We start from the raw sequence: 21,144 nt of genomic DNA, 5'->3' as shown, positions 1-21,144 counted from the left end.
TGCGGAAATGTCTTGTTCAGCAGCTGCTACACCAGGCGAGAGGTGGGCCCTGCCCTTCTGGGGCTTTCCATGTGGAATGTAAGCAGTGGCTACCACAGCGACTGTGGGGAGCGAGAACCAGGACTGAGTCCTGCGTCTGCACTCTACCATCTCCAAGGCCTGAAGCAAATAGTTTAGAGCCCCCAGGGTCTCATCAGTAACATGACTACCATTTTACTTTCCACGTGGCGTCTACATGAGCGCCAACGAACAAAAAGCAGGGGGTGGCCGACTTCATAGTCGTCGGCAGAATAACGGCCTCCCGGAGATGGGCGCGTCCTGCACCTGCAGGCCTGTGACCTCACCTGGCGAAAGGGGCCTCGAGCTTGGGAGGCGACCCTGGATTCTCGTCCTGGATTGGTCCTGGATTTTCTGGGTGCGCCCAACGTCCTCTCCTCTGGAAGCTGGAGAAGGCAAGAACCGGGATTCTCTTCCACGGCCTCCAGACGCACAGAAGGAGCACAGCCCTGCCAACACCTTGATTTGAGCTGGGTGAGACCCATTTTGGTCTTCTGACCTCCAGAGCTGGAAGATGATTTACATTCGTGTTCTTTCGAGCCATCAGATTTGCGGCGGTTTGTTGCAGCTTCCACGGGAAACTCCTAGCACAGCCCACGGGCCGAATGCAGGCCACGGCTTGTTTCGGTATTGCCCGCAAGGGGATGGTTTTCCCACGTGAACGTTTGCAATTGATTTGACAAAAAGGATCACTAGCTGTCACCCCAATTAAACAAAACGTTATTCTAGAAACAAGAATGACATCATATTTTTAATATAATTATTGCGTAATTATATACTATTTATATTATAATATGTAATATATAATATCTAATATTATATGTATAGTACATAATATATAATAAGTAATCTATGATTATTATTATATCCATCAATAAAAATATGTGGCAATTTGTTTTCTTTCTTGCTATGTAAGTACATACATAATATTGTCAAATTTGCCCCTTGACCCATGAAGCCTAAAATAGTTATTATCTGGTTATTTATGGAAAAGTCCACCGGCCCCTGAGCTGAGCCTGGGGACCTCCTGGCCGAGTGTCTAGCAGATGCTTGGTCAGCAGTGGCTGTTTTCACCGGCATATGTGGCTGTGTGCTCCACCATATGTGGCCACAGCTCCCCTAAATGGCTTCCTGCCAGGAGCACCCCCCACCCCCCACCTCCCGACACTGCTCAGACTGTCAGGCACATGCTAGAGAGGTGACAGCTCTCGGGTCCTCAAGAGCAGACCTGCGGATTCGCAGCAAGGGAGGGCCCCTCACGTGTGGGGCGCCTGGACTCTCTTTTGGGTTTGCTTGGGGGTTCAGACCCCAGCCCTTGCAGGAGCCGCTCCTCACTGACCTGGAGCCAATGACCTCCCTTACCCGGGTGTCCCACTCCTGCGGGATGGGAGTTCTGTTCCCACAATGCTTCCTCAGCCTGCTCTTTGCAGACCCCCTAGAACCCCTGGCCAGTTAACTGCTGGGGCACTCGTGTGAGCTGCATACTGGCCTGGGCTTGGACAGGCCCCGGGCTCCCAGCAGAATTGCTTGTCTTGAATCCCATTAAGTCCCCAAGTGGCTACTCCCCTAATTTCCGATTTGCAGGGATTTTACTTCTTGTTTATTTTTGGCGAACAGGTGCACGCCCTGGCTCATGGTCCAGGACCTGAGCAGCAGCATAGGCTGGCCCACGTCTCTCACTGACTCTCTGCTGGTCTCTGCCCGGTCCCTTCTCCCCGCCAGCATCCACAGTTCTGCTTCCGCATCTCCACTCTGTGCAGGTCTTGGGCTTGCTGTGGTCCACCGGTCACAGCTCCTGCTTTTGAAGCCTCTTGAAGCATCATCAGAAGGCCTGTCTCAGCTGATGACCATCTTGGCCGGGCTAGGTCCCCATCTCCAGTGCTCTGGGTGAGGTGACTTCTCCTACGAAAGAGTATGAATAGGGCAGAAACAGGTGTCTCCAGGTCCAACCTGAGACCTGGTGTGGGGCCAAGGCGGGAGTTTCTTGGCGTTGAGTCTAACCTATGAAGACTTGTTAACCCATTGTCCTATATTTAAGCAAGGCTAGGGTAAGAACGTACGCTTCCTATCCATCAGGTCAGCTCTTCTCTGGCGCTCTCTAGGGATTCCTGCGTGCTACATGAACACTCCCTCTGTTCCCTTCTTCCTCGCGGTGATCTTACATTTCTGCAGAGTCGTGTGCTTCCCTAAATGCTCTCATTACATCAGCTTGGGTAAGCCTTCAGCGATTCACACGCTGTGGGAATGCCTCCATTTCAAGCTCATCTCTCCAGCAAGAGAGATCCAGCCATCCCGCTTACTCATAGTCAGTGTTCTTTAGTTTGCTGAATGTCACATGTTCTGTAATAGGAGGCTTCTTGGTAGAAGCCCTCCTACGTGGCTGGGGGTGGTTGGGAGGGCCGGAGCAAAGACAAGTGTTTTATGTGTCTGCACTCATGGCAGGGAGTACGGACTGCATGGGTCCTTCTTGTCTGGAGGGAGCATCCTCTTTCCTTTTATCTTTCAAAGCACAAGCTCCACTGACTCCTAGTTTTTAAATCATTCTCCCCAAACGGACAGTCTATCAGCTCCTTTAGAAACCATTTTGTCCCCAAACACAGTTCACAGAAAAGACCCGAAGTTATAAAAGTCTTTAAAAACACCTACTGGAAGTGAACTTGGTAGGGCTTTGACCTGGCTGTGAACTGGTTACTTCAACCCCTCCGTGGTTCAGACTCAGGTGTCCTGGAGAAAAGGTCATCAAGAGCTTCTGTCCCCATCACTTTGTCCCCACTCCACCCCTGGTGCTCTCCCCTCTGTCAATGGCCAGAGCGCCAGCTAGCCCTTTCTCTTTCCTTCAATACCATTTGGAATGTTGTATAACTTTTCTGGATTATAAAGTTCTCATAAGCTAACTGTGGCGGGAGGGGGATAGTTTTAAAGTTCCTTAATTAATGCAAAAAAAAGAATTAAATCCGTAATCACCCCACCACCCAGGAGCAATCCCTGCCACTATGTCGCTGACTTTATTCTTTTCTCCTCACTAGACATGTTCACCTCGTTGGGGCCGTATTCCATGTTCAGCCTCGGTGGTGTGATCTCAGAAAGGTCTTCTGTGCCATTAAAATTAAAAATAGAAGCTATTTTTATGCCGTACAGTTCAGTAGGGTTTGCTCTGAACTGCGGGGTGGAAAAGGCTGGAGTCCCAGAGTGGTGTTTAGAATCCTTCCCATTCAGGAAGCCAGCTCACGCTTCCAAGGTGTGCACAGCCAAGGTGCTGAAGAGACACGTGAATTCCGACGTGGGAAGAGGAAGAAAGAAGCCTGTCGTGGGGTCGTGGGGGACTGCTGGGGGGATGCGTCACTCTGCTCTGCAGACCACCCCCCTTGACAGCCTGGACCACGCCCTCCCCTGGTTTTCTCCTTCTACAGGTAACATCACACTCCTTTCCACCAAAAAGCCCAGCTGAGACTGTGTTCCTTGACTTGCCCTTCCAGAAAGCTTGCTTTCCCTGTAGAATTGTCCCTCTGCTGCTCGCACATCGTGTTCTTGGGGTGTTTCTCTCCACATGGCGGTTTAGAGCAGGAAGAACGGGGATGGCCTCATTAGGAAGCAATCCCGTCAGCTCCGTGTGGCTCTCTGCTCTTAACCTAGCCAGACAGCTACCCCGACGTCAGGATTTGTGTGCTGCTCTGTAGTTTTTATTGCACATGTGTGAGCGTCTCCTTTCCTTTTCATTAAGCAACAACAGCATTCTTCTGGGTGTTCAGCACCATGAACCGGAAAGCAAACATTTTTTTTTTTTTTCCTCTTGAGAGCAAGTGTAATTTTACTTACTAAATCACCTTCTAAACTCAGTTAGGTTCCCTGAGGATGTGTTTAAAGATTGAATAAGGTCCATCTCTCATCAGCGGGTGTGTGTCCTTTGTAGATTGGTAAACAGGAATATTTACAGTAAGGGGAAGCTGAGTTTACTATGGAAAGACTTACTTTGGAGCAACCTCTCCATTACCTGTGTTGGATTATCCGCCTGTAGGTCAGCCGCAGCCATGAAACATAGACTCACTTCTTATTTCCAGGCAGCATGTAGACAACCTCCTAATCCACTTGTCATGAGATTTTCAGGAACGGAAACTCCTTACAGCAGACAAGTCATGGAGGCATTCCCAAACCCAGAGGTCATTCAGATCACTCTGTGTCCGTGGGCTGTCCACTCACATGGACGAGTGAGCGTGGACTCTGGACAGAGCAGGGCTGGGGCTTCCTGGGCATCTCGCAGAGAACGGGGCGGCTCACTCTTGGCGTGTAGCAGGTGTCCGCTCCATCCTGAGAGGGAGCCCCCCACATGTCTCCCCGGCTTCATCCTAGTCCTACCCCTGATTTTATTTTGTAAACCATCCCAAGGCTCGCCTTAATCTCACCCTCTGGGTACAGGTGTCCCGCCATGCTGCAATCATTCATTAAGTGTCTGCTGTATGCCAGCCCCGGTGTAAGATCCTGCGGTGTCATTTAGAGGTTGACAGACTAGCAGAAGAATGAACATACTGACTTAGAGGAAAAGTCAGCTTGTCCTGACTACTTGTCCTTAACTTGCCCTTGTACACTAGTTTGTGCTGTGTAAGCCGCGAGAGAGTAAATCCTCTGCTTAGAATGGATTGATAGTATGTAAATACCATAATAGTAACAGAAATAGTAGTAATAATTTTACTAAGAACATTCACAGGAGTGCTGACAGTAATGTTACTATTGCTACTAGAAGAAATAGTAACAGTGGGGGGCGCTGTGTGATACAGAGTAGCCAGCAAACCCTACAGGGCACTTCCTTGGTCTAAACTCTTCCTTCACCACGTCCTGGCCACATGCCGTTGGACAGGTGATCTAACCTCTCTGTGCCTCTGTTCCCTCATCTGTAACAGCATTAAAACCCGCATTCGTCTGATGAAGCTGATGTGAACATTCGGTTAGGATGTTTACAGAGCTGAGGACAGAGCCCGTCCTGTATGGGGTCTCACACGACTTCCAACCATCATCGCTCCCTGAGCCGCAGAGCTGTCCCCGGACCTCGGGGCCGTGCGGTGAGGCCCGCCCAATGCTCCTGCTGCCGTGGGGATTGGCAGTGAGAAGGTTAATTCTATGTCTCAACTTGACCAGGCCATGGGGGGCCCAGAGAGCTGGTCAAACGTTATTCTGGGTGCTTCTGGGGGTGTTTCTGGATGAAATTAACTTTGGAATCACAGACTGAGTGAAGCAGAATGCTCTCCCCAGAGGCCAGGGAGCGTCGGCCAGTTCTCCGAGGGCCTGGAGAGAATAGAAAGGCAGAGGGAGGTTGTATTTTCTCTCTGCCCTACCGCCGAGCTGGCACATGGCTTTTCTCCCGCCCCCCATGCTCCCTGGTTCAGGCCTCCACACTCCAACCGACTTTCACCACCTTTCCACCTGACTTTTCGGCACCTTTTCATGGGAATCCTCAGCCTCCGTAACGGTATGAGCCAATTCCTTATAATGAGTATCTTCTTGCATCTATGTAGAAATGTATTTATATGTGTTCTGCTATATTATAAATATATAATCATAAATTATATATACAAAGTATAGATAGGAATATTTCTCTCCATCTCTACATCCTACTGGTTCTGTTTCTCTGCAGAACCCTGCCTGATACAGCAGGTCTGGATGGCACTGGGCTCACCTGTGCCAACCGGGGGCTCTGCTCTGTGCTAGGCTTGGCCGGCAGGTTTCCACACGTTCCCATCCTCATCTCGGGGGCAAGAGGGAGCCATGGGGAGTACAGGGCGCGAGAGCCAACCATTCCAACGGCTAAAATGCTGTCAAGACTTGGTTTGTGGACCACCTACTAACATGCCGTTGGCCGAAGCATGTCACGTGGCCAAGCCCAGGGCAGGTAGGGGTGCCTGCCCACGATGAGGGGGCACTGCTGTTATGTCCAGGTGGGCTGTGGCCAAGGAGGGGCTTATCCGGGCATTTCCTGGCCTCTCCAGGCATCACTGTGCCTTGTCATGTGGCCAAGCTCTTTTACATGGAGTGGCGATCTTAACACTTAAAACACATTAGGATCTTGTGCAGTGAAGTTGTTCCTCTCCTCCCAGGGGGGACCAGGAAGGGGAGGTGGTGGGTGTGCAGGTTATGACATCATTCTGGAGACGTCTTATCTAAATCCTTGTAACAGATGTTTGGCGAGAGGTAAAACAGAGACATAAGCCTCTTAGAAGTATTGTCGAAACTATCATAATCTCTCCTAACATATTTAACCAGTGCACGCTCCACGCAGGGTGGCCCAGCACGTGGGATGTTATCAACGCCTGCCAGATACAGTTCTGATCTGCCTACGCACAGGTGACTTTGAAACAGAGAAAGGAATCTTTTGTGCTGAGGAGAATGGAAGTGCACAGACTGCTGAATGTTCAGAAGAAAATTCACTATCCGTTTGGACAAATCTTATCTGTGTGTCTTTTTTTTTTTTTTTTTAAGAGGAAAGCCAAGGATCATGAAATCCACTCATTATTCTGGAAGGAATCGGGCCACTGTGTGTACATTCTTCTGCTTTCCCAGAAGCCTGCTCACAAATGTCCCACGAAGAGCGTTGCCCCCTCCCCCGTTCCTGAGTTATCCAGGAAAAAGCACGTCCTAAAGTCTCAGTAGTATAGCTCCTGTGACTGCCCTGCAACCTGTCTGAGGTCCCCGCCAGGTGCCAAATTGATCACCCAAAATGCTTACTGAGGACCTTCCCTTTAAGGCCCTAGAGTGCTTGGCGAAGCAACTGTTGGTGAGCATTGGGGTAGGGTCGGGGTGGAGGAGAAGGTCGGGTGGCCAAGTGAACGCTGAGAGCCTCAAGCCCCTCCGGACAGAAGCTTACAACTCCTGGTTGGGGTGTCCATGGCAGTGTCAGGTTCTCAGGAATTGGTTGTTGACCTACAGGTCTCCCTGGCACCCTGCTTGAGTATGAGCTCCTCGAAAGGCCAAGGATACAGTGTGGGTATCTCCATCTTCACGACAAAAAGTCTCAGAAAATAGGAAGAGAGAGGGAGAGAGGGTGGAGGACCGAGCGAGCCCGCGAGCTCCTTGGCGTTTCCCCAAACTTCAGAGACTGTTGTGCCACCACCAAGATGACCACCATATCCGAGCACCTGAGTGTTCACTTCGTTAAAGTCTTTCTTCAAATGACTGTTAAATCAAGCCGTCTTTTACGTTAAACAATAATATTATCACATCGCCGGTTTGGTGTTCTAATCCCATGTAATCTTTCTAATATACTATGAAAGAAATGCCCACCTATTAAAATAAAAAGGGCTTAACCCCATACCATGCGGCCATCCCCAGGAATATCCCCTCTTCTTCCCTCCCTCCGTTCCTCCATCCCTCCCTCCTTCCCTTCTTCCTTTCTTTTCCACTGATTTTTCATCCATCTGTTTTTCTGGAACGTTATGGTCCAGGACCCCTCCCCCAGTTGTCATGGCTTCTTGAAGACACTCGAGCAACAACCGCAACAGTGAAACAAGCAAACAAACGAAGCAACCACGGTGTTGCTTAAATGTGATTTGAGCAAACTTGTCACCACTTGCAGCCTGTAAAGACTCCAGGGACAGAACGGAAAATTAAGCTTATCTCAAAGGAGTCCCTTCGGATCCGGGTCTGATAGATCAAAGAGGCTGGTCTCTGTAATGGTACAGAAGAAGGACAGGCTTTTGAAATCCATTTCTCCAGAGTCATAAGCTCATCATGACATTTATGAGAAAACACATTTGTTTCTTTTACCATCTGAGCTTCCCTGAGCCAAGAGGAACACTTAGTTCTTAAAGATTCCTATTCCTCCAGTTTTTCTACGTTGGAAAGGAATGCAGACCCAGGGTGTTATACGAGATGGTTGGGCGGGGGTGGGGTACTGAGGGGAGCGGCCAGTCCCACTACTGGACCGGGGGGGGGCGGGGAAAATACCTGTGTGCAGGCGTCTGGGCATGAGGATGGGGGGAGACTTCTGTCTGGTTCCTGCTTGCCTGCAGAGCTTGCTCGCACGAACATTAAGCCTCTATTACCCTTAGCTCGTGCTAATGCCACAGACGTTAGCGAGAAATTAGACAGGACGGTCTAGGGGCAGGTTTCTATGGGACGTACCATTTGCACTTTTCAGAGCCGTGCCCAGGGCTCTTGGCCACATGCCTGGTAATTTCCTCACCAAATCTGTTGGAGGGTCCTATTTTAGCCTCTGAATTTTCAGGTGTGTGTAAATCATCAGACACTCAACCATCATGTCTTCTCCTTTTAAGCCAGTTTCCTCCTCAGGTGCGACCCTGGCTGGGCCCCTCCCTCCTGGGTTTCCCGATGGGAAACCGTCCACACACCACAATGAGGTCTGTGATAAAAACGATGGGGTAAAGTCATGTCATAATTAAAATGAGTCGATCATACATTTCTTGAAACTTTAATTACGAATTCTTTAATGAATATCTCATTCTGATCAATCTTAAGGCGTTCATGCAAATGAAAAACGTCTCATGGAAACGCAGCGATGCGTGAGCTACTGTACTTAATCCTCAGCTGAAGGAATTTTAATCAGCACGGTGTTATAGGACCACAGAGCAGGGACTAACTCACCTTGCTAAAAGGGAGAAGCCCTTTATTTATAGGGCCTGGGACCTCGTTAGTGCCAAGTGGAGACAAGGAAAGAGAAACCTCTCTTCAGCAGAAAGCCGAGTCCTGGAACAGGGAGATGCCGGTGAAATAAATGCTCGATTTGAAAGGATAGAGCTGCCTTTTTGCTGAGCTTTGTTCCTGAAAATCCTGATGGGATGCATGGGGCCACCTGCATGGAGATCACGGGCGTGTTTTTGTGAGCTTTTTAAAAAGGAAATATACGCAGTAAAGTGCGCCAACGTACAGCCTGATGAATTTTTATGAAGTGAACACACCTGTGTAAGCACCACAAGGACCGGCAACAGGGCACTTCCAGCACCCCAGAAGCCTCCCTGCATCCCCTCCCAGCCATCACCAACCCCCCTCCTACCGCCTCTGATTTCCATAATCATCACTTTGCTTTGCCTAACTTTTTTTTTACACTTTATATAAAGATAACTATAAAGTATATGCCACACTTTTCCGTCGGGCTTTTTTTAACTCAAATTCCCATCTTCGAGATTAATCCACGTTGCTCTAGGTAGCAATAGACTTTCTTTCATCGTTGTAAAAACATGCTACGGTGGGTTTGTTCATCCTCTTGTTGATGGCGTATCGGATAGTTTCCAGTTTTGGGCCATGACAAAGAGTGTGCCTATAACATTCTTGTGGGATTTTTTGATGAACGTATGTACACGTTTCTGTTGGATAGATACCCAGAACCAGGCGCTTGACCTCTTCTCCAGCCACACCTAATTTCTAAGTGACCTCCCATCCCATGGCTCTGCACACTCATCTTCTTTTCTTTTCTTTTTTTTTTTTTTTAAAGATTTTATTTATTTATTTGACAGAGATAGAGAGAGCCAGCGAGAGAGGGAACAGAGCAGGGGAGTGGGAGAGGAAGAAGCAGGCTCATAGCAGAAGAGCCAGATGTGGGACTCGATCCCGGAACGCCGGGGTCACGCCCTGAGCCGAAGGCAGATGCTTAATGACTGCGCCACCCCTGCACACTCATTTTCCGATGTTGGACTGCAAACTGCTCTATGCAAGTGTCCCACTAGAACTTCTACTGGAGGTCTATCAGCACAACTGAAGACACAGTCAAGCCTTGAATCATCACCTTCTGTATCTCATTCCCCCGTCCAGTCCACCAGCACATCCCATTGGCTTTATCTTTGTTCCAGCTCTTATGGCTGCGTAACAACCATCCCCCACCCCTGCCATGTATTACCTGAAAAGGACAAGCATTCTGATACACTCGTGGATACTGTGGGTCAGGAGTCAGGACAGAGCACGGTGGGGACATCTTGTGTCTGCTCCATGTTATCTGGGACCTCAGCTGGGGTGACTTGCGGGCTGGAGGATGGGGTCAGCTAGACATGTCTTCACCCGCACGTCTGGTGTCTGGTTAGGATGACTCAAAGCTTAGACTGCTGACCAGAGCCCATGTGGCTCAGCTTCTTCACAGCCCAGCGGCCTTGGAGTGGTCAGACTTCCTCCCCGGCCCCATGAGGCTCCAAGCACAGTGCTCCAGTGAACAAGGGAGTAGATGCATCGTCTTTGGGGACGCAGCCAAGCTGTTGTATGCTATCACTTTTGCTACACTCAATTAGACAGAGCAGTCAAGAGCCCACCACATTCAAGGGGATAGGAGTTCGCCTCTGGCCCTTGATGGAGGGTGGGTGGCAAAGGCATGCCGTGGAACAGTGGGAGGCATATATTGGTGTGGGGGGCTGACTTTGGAAAATATAACCTGCCATCCACCGTCTTCCGAATACATCCAGAATGTTACAGCTTTGCCCAGACACATAGCTTTCTCCCGGGCTCCAGGCATCATGACCTCTCGCCTGTATTATGGGTGATGAGGCTGACCCTGCTGTGCTGATATTGCCGGTGATCACAACGGTAGCAGCGTGAGATAGTACCCGTCAAGCGGTGACAACTATCACAGTACACACACAGCGTCAGAGGCAGTATTCCATGTTATGGGTGAACAGTGGGAGCGGAAGGGACCCCAGCTACCCGGTTGTGTCCCCAGGGCTCCAAAGTAGCAGCCCTGCCCTCCCAAGTGGCGTGCCCTGCTGCCTGCTGAGTGTGGCTTTCTGATCAGGGATGTTTTGACCCACTCGACCCAATGCCAGGCACAGGGAATGTAAGTGACCAGTCTCCAGTGTTGGTATGAGATACGGTGCAGTAACAAGGGGCTCCAGGCGAGGGATTCGACACAACAAAAGTCTGTGTCTACTTACACATAATCTGCTGGGAGTGCTGATGACTGCTCGAATCCGTCGTCTGCGGCCTGTGTCAGGACACAATCTGACGGAAGCATCACTACAGTGGCCGAGGGAATGCACACGTCCAGAGGGTGTCCCACCAGCAATCCAGTGCTCTGCCCAGCAGTGACGTGGATGCCCGTTACCCACCGGCCAGAGTATAACATGGCCCCACCTAACTGGGGGGTGGGAGGGTGTAACTCCAACATGTAGCGTCAGCAGGAGATCAGGCTGAAAGTGGGTGAGGATAGAGTCCCTCCACACCACTGTTTCAAAATATAGGTTTTATTATTATTTAGGTATGGCAAGGAGGAGGCCCACCTGCCATGCAGGGCCATGCAGGGAAGCACCAGGCTTGGTCAGGAAGCAAGAAGGAGAAGGAGAAGGTGGTTTCCATAGGAAGGAATAGATGAGAGTAAGCAGGTTTAGGGCTGGCTAGTCTGCAGAATTTCAGTGGGCTCCAGGGCATCCCTAGCTGTCTGGTACCTGCCCTGAGGTGATTAGAGCAGCTGGGTAGTAACCTGGAGTTGACAGGTGATACAGGAAGTCATGGGGTGTGGGCTCTGGACTGCCTGGTGGGCATTTGGAAAGCACGTTCTTACAGGTGAGCTTTTCAGCATCTTCGGGAATTGGCCAGGCCCGAGAGGGGCAGGCCCTCCAGGGTCAGCAGGGCCCCAAGACGTCAGGGCACCAGAATACAGGAAGTGGAAGGAGTGGTTAATACGGCCATGCCCGGGAATGGAAGAGGAAAGTCCCCAGGAGCCGCGGAAAATGCTGATGCCTGGTCTCCGACTCCGTTTAGTCTCTATTGTCTGTGTCAGCTTCCTGCTGACCCGGTCCCAGGAGTCTGCCCGATGGTCCGCCTCCACTGTCTGCTTCGAACCGGCCAGACTTACAGCGCCCCAGTTCCAAAGTCTCGGGAGGGGCTGCTGGCTGGCACAGCTCACCCCTGTCTCCCAGCCGTCGGTCAATCTGGCCCATGTATGGATTGTCCCGCTCCAGTCGAGTCTGGCTGGGGGACGAAGGGTCCCCCGGGTGGCAGAGACCAGTCCCCTCAGAAAAAGCCCTGGCCACAGGTCCCAGGGACTCATGCTGGAATGGATTCCCACATCCCCCCCGTACCCAGCCATTCTCCAGGGAGATCAAGTGGGCGGGGAGAAGCAGATGGATACCTTTCTTAAAAACCACCGGTAGCCACACGTGGCAGGATTCCTCAGACATGGGCTCAGAGCCAGCTGGAACCTGGAGTGGCCCGGTGTCCTCAGGGCCTGCAGGAAGCAGTCACTACCCTGGGGGGACTCTCCAGGCCCACGATGCTATGCCACGGAAGGTTACGGGGAGCGGGCGGCTGCCCTGTGTGTGTCTCTCCCAGACTGATCTCACTCTGCGGGGCCCCACGCCGCCCAAGCAGAGAGCTGTTCCCGGCCCCCGTGCCCAATCAATCACTTATTCCTACGGTTTGAGGCTTATAGCTGCTCATCTGCTCCCTCCAGTCCAACTTGTCACGGCGCGACTCGGGGAGACATCCGCACAGCTGTATGAAAGCCGTCCAACTCTTTCTCCATGGCAACAAACTGGGGAGGCTGGAAATCCCACCAGCCTCCTCTCTTGAGCTGGCGGCGATCGCCCACCCGAGCCCACCCACCCCCTGGAGCGCAGGCAGGGCGGGTCTTCATCAGCGCCTTTGTGCCTTGCAGCCAACGCTCCCTGTTCTGGGCGATGAGATGCAATCTCTGGGCTGTTTATTGGGAGGCTGTGAGCGTCGACCGCAGGGTCTACTCGCGAGTTTTATTAATCAGGCTGCTGTTTCCAGCCAACTCCAGCTCACGGGGGAAGATGGATAGTGTCAGGGAGGCCAGCTGCCCGGGAGGAAGCTCTGGCCCCCACCCTCGGCCTCAGAGAGCCGCAGTGCACTGGCCGGGAGGGGTCTCTGAGCGCTGGGGCCGAGCATCTGCTGATGCCGCTGCACATTTGCAGGGAGACGTGGGGGGAACGTTCACCCGAAGGCTCTGCTGTCTCCAGGGAGCACCTTGTAGCTCTGTGGATAAACAGATTCTCGGCCCAGACGTATGTGACTCATCAATACTTTTTATTGGTTGCCGTCAGAACGTGCCTTCAAATCAAGACGACACCGTGTTGGGGTGTCCAGCATACACCCAGAGAAGAGGAACCGCAGACTGGGCTGATGCAAGACGGGGGAACACGGGGCAGAGCCTCGCACCTCCCCCCTCGCGCTGCAGCCCCGCCCAGCCTGGAGCCGAGATCCATCTCTGGGGTCTGGCATCTCCTCTGCGGGTCTCAGGGAGCCCCTGCCTGTGCCAAGCCCTGTGAAGTCCTCCTGGCTCGAAACCCCATTAGCGGAGCAGTGTTTCAGTCCTCTGGCACTTTTTTGAGTGAAAACACTGTTTGTGGTATTCGCTTCATTCTATCAGAAAACTTCATTCTTTTAGCAAAAGCTTCCTGGCGCCGTGAAGTTCCTGTTCTCTTCTGACTCAACCCTAGTGCAGGGACGGCTGGGGAGGCAGCTCCGTGACATACGCAACGTCCGATCCGTTATTAATCACTGTAAATCTCGAATAATCTCTACAAACATATTTTGTTCCCTACGAATATATTTGTGCCAACTTTCTCTAATAAATCTTATGTCAGACTGGCTATTGTCTCTCTTCACACAGCGTCTCCCAGCTGAAATATTTAAGCAATATATGAGCAATAATAAAAATCGCTTGCTACAGTCACTTCTGTTTTAGGAAAACAGACTACAATAGGCAGCAGATTTATTACTTACAGAGGACTCCATTTGGGGCTGTATATTTTTTTCCCCCTGGTGGATTATTTTCTAGCTTTCAAAATCATTGAAGAACTCCATGTTTGTCCCTGACTTTATGCAAAAAGGGCAAGACATTCCTCTTTCTAATGAGAAGAGATATAAAGCAACCTAAGAAGGAAAACAAGGAGCCCTTTCTGAGCCACCCGGCCATTTCCTCTTCCTCCCATCCTCTGGGAAGGAAACACAGTGTTCTCACCAGCTCCTTTCGGACGTCTCACCTAATGGAGCTCTCTTCCACTGTTGCTCTCATCCAAATTTCTTTCCTCCGCTCCTGAGCAGATGGTAGGGCTTGGAGAAAGGTGCTTTGAAGAACGGGTACTTTGACAATATGTTTGGGACAACTGATGAGGGAAGAGAAGGCAAGCTGAGGACAAAGCAGAAACTGACACCCCGCAACGCCCCTCCTGCAATGGGATGTCCGTGACATTCCTCAGGCCCTCCCGGCTGCCCTAAAGGAAAAAGAAATAGTTAACTTACAGAGACCACAATCCTGCAAGACTTGAGTCTCCCTCAGTTTACAAATGTCGGGGTGGGGGAATGGGATAGGCTGGTGATGGGTAGTAAGGAGGGCACATATTGCATGGTGCACTGGGTGTTATACGCAAGTAATGAATCATGGAACTTTACATCAGAAACCAGGGATGTACTGTTGGTGACCAACATAATATAATAAAAAGATTATTATAAAAAATAAACAAAACAAAATGTCTTAGCGATCTACAGGAACGAAGAATTTCTATCAATAACCTAGCTTCCGGAAGGGAATGTAGATACAATTAAATGTCCTTATAATCTGCAGTCTCCAGGAAGTTCCCAACTATCCTCATGTTAAGGCCTCACTAGAGGGGTAAACAGCCTTAACTTGACAATAGCAAGACCTCTGGTATCCTGTGAGTCTTTAACATATGAAAGTACTCTCTTGAAACCTCCCTCTTTTCCTGACCTCCCCCAGCCCCATAGTATAGAATCAGCCACCCCTCACACCCCGGGGCAGGAGCTCTTTCAGCCCGGGGTCCTGTCCCCCTGCTCTAATAAACCACCATTTTGCACCAAAGAAGTCTCAAGAATTCTTTCTTGGTCGTCGGCTCCTGATTCCACCCCACCGAACCTCCCCTATATCCCACAACCTCATCACAAAGAGAGATGATTGAGGACATTTCCCCCAAGTTCTTTTGTCCGGGGAATCAACATCTACAACTCAGATCTTCCCTGGAGCGTTTTCTCTGAGTTGTCCAAACACTTACTGCTCTAGGTTGTACCCCAACTCTAGGAAGCGGGTTCCCGTGGAGACTGGTGAGGAAATAGGTGGTCAGGGAACTGGCCCTACCCTGATGGCAGGCAATGCAGAGGACAAGGAGACATCTGGGACCCCGACCACATCACACCTGGGACGGGAGACGGGAGAAGCGTGTAGCCGAACGGCTGCCTACGATCTGGGGCGAATTCCATAGCAGGTAGTCACGTTGCTGTTTTGTGAAGCACTTACCAGTCATTACTGGTCATTAACACATCCACCGACAGGAGAAATCCCAGCGGGGGGCGAAGGAAGGAGCTTGGCTGTTTCGTGTGTAGTGTGAACATCGCACAGCTGAGGCTACGGGAAGGTTGGGTGCTGTGCTTCCTTCCATATGTTCCTGGAGAGGTGACGATGTCTGAGCCGCCCAAACCAGCAACTACTGTGAGTCACGCACTCAGGCATTTTTTAAAAATCAGCCGCAGTGTTTTGGAATGCAGGACGAGCCTCTCATTAGGACACAGGGGTGGGGAGAGTCACCACTTACGTAAACGGTGGTCTATGCCGAGAAGTTTCCAGGGGTGCTTGTGTCTAGAGGCTGGTCTGGGCTAAGGTCCAGCCACACGGAGAATCAGCCGATCACCCCTGACTCTGTGGGACTGCCTCACCCACCAGTGCTCCTCACACGGCTGCTTTTCTGGCAAGTTCTATGTAAACCAGGTTGCCTGAGGAAGGTGTGCTCTTTGAAACAGCCCTTTTGTCCCAGGACGAATTGCCCCTTCATGACTCCTCCTGGTAAGTTCAGACTCGCCCACGTTAGCAAGGCTTCGTAAAGGGCTGGTTGTAGCTTCCACACACCTGTGCACCGTGGGTTTACATAGAAGAACCAGGGGAAGGGCGTAAAGGTGTCCCCAGCTGGCCCCCAAAGGGGCAGCCACTGTAACTTTGAAGGGAGGGGGGAGGAGCAAGTCAACGCACTTCAGCCGAACCTAAAGACACAATGTCTGTGCACACCTCGTAGGTCCCTGGGACCCATGTGGACGTTCAGCTCGGGGGGTGTCTGCTCACAAAGCCAGATGAGAGGCCTGGAGAAGACCAGAGATCTCGGGGTCCAGTGGAGGCAGCAAGCTAAGCAGGTTCTCCTAAGCAGAGCTGGAGGCAGCGTCTCGGAGGCTCTAGCCAGGGCTGCAAGGAGGCTCAGCTCCCTCCATCTGACAGAGGGCACACACAAATCGTTCAGGAGCCAAGAGAATGGGACCTAAGGCACCCCAGAGACACTGATGTGCAGCTAAAGACGACACTGGATGGCAGACGGCCTGGGGTCCCCCAGCAGGAGAGAAGCCCCAAGGACTGGTGCTACAGGCCTCCCACTGCCACCAGCCACCAGAGAAATGAGGCTGAGGCATGCCACTCTCCATCACTCCATCACGATGCTGAGGTCTCCCGGCAGAGCCTCCAGAAAGACCTCCTGTCTCATTTGTCCCCTGCAGCCATGCGCTGGAGGGAGGGCTTGCCGGGGAGTGACCCCCAGCAAGGGCCCTGGAGTTTGGGGGTCCGGGGCAGGCTCACCTACACGGGTGTCTGTGACCAGGTCTCCACCCGCTGCCTTCCCTTTCACTCCTGAAGTGCCTGGAGCTCAGGGTCGGGGTGGAGGTGGGGATGGAAGAGGCCCGAAACCCCATGGAGGCAGAGACTTGGAGGGCTGAGGGGTGCACTCCTGTCTGCAGGAACATGGTGCCCAGTGGGAGGCACGGGGGAGCGGTCTGCCCTGGAGCAGACAATAGGGCTGTGCGTTGCCTGTAGAGAACGGAAGAACAATAAAGAGACCGACTTGAAGTCCATCCTTTCCGTTACCATCATGTGTAGACAGCACTATCCAACGTCAGGGATAAAAGATGCTGCCGTGCAGGGGGTGGGGGTTTCCTCCGGCCCCTGGCACGTCACCGAGCGCAGGGACACCGCATTCCGGGCACGTGTGCACTCCACTGGCCCGCCACCCCCCACGACAGGAGGTGCAGCTGAACACAGCCCCACAACGAAGCACTCCAAGGACCTGCTTCCACGGGAGGCGTCCCCATCCTTGGGAATAAGGCCAGTCCCCCTGGTGGTCACCGAGGTCCTGAGCCCCCTGAGATCCCGCCCGGACGCTGCATGGGCCCCGTCTCGGGCTCCCAGTGTTTCCAGCCAAGTTCTTCATGCACAAGCGTTCCCTGCCTCAGGCATCTCTAAGGAGCGCGTCCACCGGCAGCCTGTGCTGGTTGGGCTCCGACGCAGATTAATGGCCCGCGGGTGCCTGCGTGATTATTTCTAATAGGTTGATCTGAGAAATAAGCTATTAATCGCTGTCACATACTGAGCTCCCATCATCTCAGTGCGGCAGGGAATCCAGCATCTGCCGCTTGGCATGCTCTGGAATGTTCCTGGGGAAAGGCTGGAAACAGGCTGCTTTGTGGCTCAATCGTCTGTGGTTTCAGGATGGGTGAAGGCCCTGGGTTTGCTGGGCACTTTGCACCGCCCTCTCTCTTTTCATCATTTTCCTCCAAATCATTCTGGCGCCACAGCTAGCGTTCCGTAAAAGCTTTGGGGTCGGAGAGACTGCGTTCTGACTAGATACCCCTGTTAGCCCTGCGGTCTTCCGCATGGTACCACTTTCAGGGTGCCTCAGTTTCCCGTTGGGAAATGGGTTAATATTCCCTCTCTTCCAGGATAGTTGTGGGATATATTGCAGGCACTTCACAAATGGGTCCTGCCCCAGGCATTCTCCCCTCCATCATTCCCAAGCATCTCACGGGGGCATGTTGCCTCCTCCCCTGCCCCCACTCAGTGGTGTCCCTTGTCTCCCTGACGGTGAGCTCAAGAGAAGGAATGGTGGCCTCTTGTTCACTCCTTTCTTCCTCCTTGCTCTCATCACTAAGATGCCTGTCCAGACCTCTTTGTCCTTAGAAAAATGTGCTTAAGTTCCAGGCACACAGGGATATAATTCTGGGGGTCTGAAATCTAAGACTTGGCCTGCCATAAGTATGGGGTCACTGGACAGGGCTGGTACCCATAGGGGCCAATGTCAAGTGTTCAGCCGAGCAAGAGAGCCAGAGAGATGCCCATGGTCAATAGTAGAGAAGCAAGGGTAAGAGTTCAGAGACGTGGCTGAAGTGCTGGCGGAGGGGAGGACGGGCTAGTCTGGGGACCTGACAGGCCTGTGAACTCTGAGCATCAATTATAGGGGCCTCTGATCCCACAGTGAGACCACTCGTTCTGTCTCTCCTCTGTTCCTTACTGCCTTCCAGAAGGGCTGGTGATGCTGGAATTAGCCCTTCTATCCATCTGTCCTCCCTACCTTCAACCATCCATCCATCCATCCATCCATCCATCCATCTTTTTTATGGCCCCACCCTGTGCCGAGCACTGGGCATCGTGGGGATGCAGAGGCAAACAGAGTATGCTCCATCCCTCTTCATCTAGAGAGAAGTACGTCACGTAGAGGAAGTATCCCTGTGATGAGCTCACGAAGGAGGGAATAATTTACTCCTCCGGCAGGAACTGTGGGCAACCTCTAGCTTTGAACCGTGGAGGACCTGTGCAGGCTTATCCAGAAGAGGAATGTGGGTGAGAAATGTGGACAGAGCAAAGCAAGTGGCCCGATTCTGGGCAGTGAACAGCACAGCTGGAGTTGGTAGGAAGGAGCCCGGCGCTGAGTCAGGACAGGCCCAGACGAGGAAGGTGTGGCGCACTGTGCCGGGACGCCAGGACCGCTGAAGCTTCTGAGCAGGGAAGGAACAAGGTCCATCCCGATTGTCAGACAGTGAGTGCTATCCCGCTGTTCTCTGGAAATCCATCTTTCTTTTGGCTACCTATCCATTCTACGAATATCCATCCGTCCTGTGTCTGTCCATCCGTCTATGGCTATTCTATCTATGTCCATCTGCTCTTCCTATGGACATCCCTGCTTCCTATTGTATTTATCCATCCTGTAGCTATTCTGTCCATCCTCTGAGTGTCCGTCTGTCCTATGGCTATCCACCCAGCATCTCTACGTGGTGCATGAGAGGTAGCGGTCGATGTCGGGATGACCTTGATGGCCCTGCCCTATTGAGGTTGGCGCTCTACGAGGTAGACCGGGAGAAAACGGGTACACATGAGTGAAGCCACACATTTGGCTTGGTCCCCACAGACCCCAGGATCCTGTTCATGAAGGAGCCATGCCCTGAGAGACTGCTTTGGTCGTGCTGGGCTCGTAGCAACCCCAGCACCTCTCACGGGGCTGATTGTGTTGGGGTTGGTTCAGCAGCCCGACCCACCCTGACTCGGGGAGCAGCCCCTTCTGTCGAAGGCTCTAGGAAATGCCTGAAGGAGCCTGCTGCCCACCAAGGCCTGGAAGGGGCTTGTGTCTCATGGGTCAGACCCAGCAGGCACCTGTGTGGACAGCCAGCAGAACGGTAATGACGCCTAATGTTTACTGGCGTATCTTAGTGCTTCACATGCAGTCACTATCATAGCCCCCACTTTGTGGAGAGAACATGAAACACAGAGAGGTTAAGTAAACTTCCCAAGGTCACACAGCTGGCAAGGGACACAACGGGAACCTAGGGGGCCAGTTCCAGAAACTTCATCCTACCTGCTATGTTATTCTGACCCCAAATCCCCTTCAAATTAAACAAATCAGCCTCAGCTCCAGACTTGCACCTTTGCTGAGGTCTCCAGCATGACCAACACATGCACCATGACAAACGTGGTCTTGCTTCTTCCTTCGTCTCTACCTCTTGGACACGCACACATGCCCCCTCTTGGCTGAAAACACAATTTACATGGCTCCCATGCTCTAAAGCAGATTTTCTGGCTTATCTGAGAAGCTGAGTAACAGAAGGAGAGATTGAGAGTGAGTGCTAGTGGCCAGCGTGGCTAAATGGTGGCCGTCCCCTGGCTGGGGTCTCAGACTTGGGCATGGCAGCCCTTCTGCTGGAGCCCAGGGGCCTCCGCCTGCCTCGCACCGTGGGCTGGCACAGCGGCAGGGAGTTGTTATTGATTCTGATCAGCCATTTGTCATGGGAAAGTGAAGGTGCCGGCGTTTGGAGAGCTGCACGCTCTGCGCTTATTCAGTTCGGAACCTGCACAAAGACATTCTTGGTTCGGGAAAGCGGCAGGCTGAACTTCTCCTTGCTGTGCCCTCCTCCCTGACCAGGTGTCGCTGCTAGAGAAGCTCACAGTCCCTGGATGACCCCGGCCGAGGCTGGGTTCTGCTCAGGTGGAGACTGGCCTCAGAGGCTGATGTCCATGCGAGGGGCCCAGGAATTATCATGGAAGGAGATGGAGGGCTCCCAATGAGAGGGTCCCTTTACTAAATGACACTGACGTCAAGGGTGTGCTGTGAAGAGTTTCCTAGATGCTTCCAGGATGACCAAAGAAAGGAAATGAGTGGTATATAATACATGTCCTTGATGTGGGTGGGGGGACATTTTCCAGCCCCAGAACTAATGATAGTCACTGTGGCGATGGGACTCCCTCCTAGTTCCCCATTCGCAAACTCCTTCCACATTCACTTGGTCCTTCTGACACATACCGGCAGCGTGTTGAGTTTTCCACAAGCTCTGGCCACTCCTTCTCTGCCCTACAGTTCTGTGCCCCAGTCAACTACCCTCCCATGCGCCCGTCAGCCATTCAACTTGCTCTGCACACATTGGACTCCAACCTGCCAGCTCCACCCAGCCTTACCCAAAAGAAGATGACTTTACCTTCATTTACAGAAAGAAACATCTATCTATCCATATCTATCATCAGACAGGTGTCCATTAGCAGAGACCAAGTGTGGTGGGCAGAACTCTAAGATGGGCTTCAAGACTCCCACCCCTGGTGTACGTGTTACCTGCAGGACTGTGAATATGATGGGTACGCTATATGCACAGTTGGCTTTAAAGGGACATTACTCAGGTGGGCCTGACATAATCCGGTGAGCCCTCGAAAGGACGTACAGTGTACTGTACCATGTCTATTAGCACACAGGGGTGCTCTCCCTTCCCCTTGAGAAGAACCATCTCTTGATCAGAATGTGCCCACCTTTTCTGGCCTTGCCTCCATGACCTCTTTTGCTGGCCCCTCTTGATCAACATGGCCTCTTACTGCTGGGGAGCACCAACACTCGGACACGGGCA

Source organism: Ursus maritimus, unplaced genomic scaffold, assembly GCF_017311325.1.
Source record: "Ursus maritimus isolate PB19 unplaced genomic scaffold, ASM1731132v1 scaffold_32, whole genome shotgun sequence".
In the NCBI taxonomy this organism is placed as follows: domain Eukaryota; kingdom Metazoa; phylum Chordata; class Mammalia; order Carnivora; family Ursidae; genus Ursus; species Ursus maritimus.
This window is presented reverse-complemented; position numbering follows the sequence as displayed.